This window comes from Octodon degus, unplaced genomic scaffold (genome assembly GCF_000260255.1).
Source record: "Octodon degus isolate 3935 unplaced genomic scaffold, OctDeg1.0 scaffold00037, whole genome shotgun sequence".
Classification (NCBI taxonomy): Eukaryota; Metazoa; Chordata; class Mammalia; order Rodentia; family Octodontidae; genus Octodon; species Octodon degus.
The window spans coordinates 8,985,715-8,988,881 of record NW_004524613.1 but is presented as its reverse complement, the minus strand read 5'-3'; positions in this window follow the sequence as shown (position 1 = coordinate 8,988,881).

The window sequence follows — 3,167 nt, the reverse complement described above, 5'->3', positions numbered from 1 at the left end:
GGGAATGCCTACTAATCCATCCTTGTGAGTTTCTTCTGTCTTCTCAGACGGCCCAGAAGTAGTGACATCCCACCAATGATGGGCACATCTGGATGTCTAGGGCTCATGTCTAGGGCTTTCTAAATGTCATTTTCCAACAAAAGGAACTCCAGCTCCCCAGTGAAGTAGTTGATTCTAGAGCTTGGCTCTGGGAGCTAAGAGTTAAGTCTGGCTTGTATGCTGGTGCTGCAGAGTGAGGCAATGCTCAGAAAGTGGTGGGGCTTGGGACCAAGGACAAAGAGGACCCTGAAGGCAATTGTCGTTGCTAGGCTGGAACTATTTGTGTACCCAAGATTGGATTATGATTGTGTTTTCTCCCATAACCATTATCATCCCTTCACTGTTGTCTAATTAACTTGTATTTGCATTTACTGCCTGTCTCGCCTCCTACCAGCACAAGAGCCTTACAAAGGTGAGATTTGTTCACAGATCTATCCCGAAATAGGGCTCCATCAGCACCCACAAAGTACCTGGTTCATAATGCATACTCAGTAACACTTTGTGGAATCGGGGAATTTTCTCCTCTCTCCATCAGCACGTAGACTGGGGAACTGGATGTTCTAATGGAAACAAAGAACTTGTCCAGACCGTTGAACACCAAGCATCAGCAGCTGCCGCCACACCGTTCTCTGCCTCAGTGCCTCTGAGCCTCATGCAGGCAGGCAGGGGTAGCCTGTGGGCACAAGCAGTCTGGAACATTCCCCAAGGCTGGTGTATGGCATCCTGGGAGCCACCACCCAGGCAGTAGGTCTGATGGTTCCCCATGCTCTCAACAGGATTCTCAGGGCAGCTGTAGTTATTGTGGAAACTCTGCAAGAAGTTGACTTTTGTAGGGCTGGCTGAAAATCCGCTCACACCCTTACCTCAGCTGAAACAATATTGTCTGATTACTTATGAAAAATACAGAGGGAGCCCAGAGAGGGACAGGGGATCTGTGTTCTAAGACGATTGTACAAAGTGGCTAAAATAACACAGCAAAACTGCATTGTCTTTGAGTTCTGGAAGCCAAAAGTCAGAATCAAGGTGACCTGGGTCACACTTCCTGAAGTCCTGGGCACAGCCCCTTCTTCCCTCTACCTAGCTTCTGGTGGCCTCAGGTATCTCTTGGCTTGTGGCTGCACCACAGTTTTGCTTCCATCGTGATAGGACTGCTGTCACAATGCCACCTCTCTGTGTGTCCCTTTTGGTGTCCAAATGTCTCCTTATATAGGACACAGGCAGGTTGGATTAAGGGCCACCTTTGTAACTTCACCATAACTTCAATACCTCTTTTGGGACCCTATCTCCAAATTGGGTCACATTCTGAGGACTTCAGCATAGTTTTTTGGGAGGATAGCATCAAACCTATTAGAATATGTAACTACCAAGTATAGAATGTTGGAGTGCAAAGAGACGTTTCCTCCCATTGTAAAAATCCCATCCGATCCTCTCTCTCTGCATGACCTGCCCAGGCTCTCGGACATAGGAGGTTGTCAGAGGAATTCACCAAAATATTAACTGCGATTTCTGTGACCCTCTTGGCCACCCTCCTGATTTGACACTTCATGGCTTTTTTGCTTCCCAACACTCCTAGGCAGAGCTACTGGGAAGAGTGAACACAGGCTGCTATGTCCGCTGGGGACTCTGTGATTTGAACAGGAGTGAAAGAAGAGAAAACGTGGGGGCAACAGAGCATGCGTGGCACAAGTGGAGGCAAGGCCAAGAGATAATTAACAGCTAGCTATAAATTAGAGGAGCTAGGTGATAAGGGCCTTGGGCAGCCTATTACTTGGGGAAGGATTGGAGCATTAGGTTAAGGGAGAAGAGACTCCAAATCAAACCACCAGATACATACTAAGTGCCTGGCTCTGTCCTCAATGAGCCATGGGTGATGTGAACACATACTGTTTCCTGTCCTCAAGGCAATTATAATCTACTTAGGAAGGTTAGACATAAAGTGCAGGAGGAGTTAGATAACAAAATATTTAAATAGCAATTCACAGCACCACATGACTGGTTACCAAATGAGCTATAGGAGCTAATCACAAGTGTCAGTGGAATTCTGAACAAGGAGCAATTATTTGGTTATTTATGTCTTAGAAACGTATTTTCTTGCTGAGAGAAAAGAAGAGTAAATTGAACAGGGCAAAGGACGGGGCCTTGGCAGGGAAGAAGAGTAGCAACTTGATGTGTTGGTAATAGCTCCCATTTATTGAGCATTTACTATGGACACAGCAATTTATATCCTTAATATGCTTACATCTAAGTCTTTCAGAGTCTCACAGTTTGCTCTTGCTACATTTTATATTGATTAAAGCTAACACTTAGCTCTTAAAAAATTATCCCCAAATCTCAGAGGTTAAATATGACAAAAATTTATTTCTGCTCTTACAAAGTTCAAGTGATGAGTGCTAGTGGAAGCAGCTCTGTTCCAGATAAATTCAGGGACACAGACTGCTGGAGGATTTGCTGTCTTTATTCTCTCTCTCTCTCTCTCTCTCTCTCTCTCTCTCTCTCTCTCTCTCTCTCATTATCTTCAGAACCTTGTGCTTGCCAGGCCCGCACTTACACTGCTAAGCTAGCTCCCTGGCAGCCATCTTTGATACATTCATCCAAGTCACCTTGGGTCTCTACATCTGTCTGGCAGAGAGGGAATGAGAGGGGAACAGGAGGATCAGAGTGAAGGACAGCAGATGAAAAAGGGTAGAGAAGATCTTGGGCTGCTGGTTTTGAAGACAGGGAGGTGGCTGCGAGCCAATGAATGCAGGCTACCTCTGAAAGCTGGGGAACTAGCCTTTCTCCTTTAGAGCTTCCAGAACCAGATGATAACCAATTCACATCTTGGGAGGGTGAGGCATGAGAATCGAGCCAATCCTAGGCAACTTAGTGAGATTCTGTCTCAAAAAATAAAAATAGGAAGGGCTGGCTATGAAACCCTGGGTTCAATCTGGATAAAATCCCCAGGGTCATGCACATATGCATACATACATGCACACACACAGAAATTTATGTATTAAGTTTGTGATTATATGGTACAGCAACAATGGAAAATTAATATATTTTAACTGTCTATTAATATTTGCTGGGGTAAAAAAATTCAAATAACACAGTGGTACCAGAAAGAGAAAAAAATTTTTCTACTTCACCAT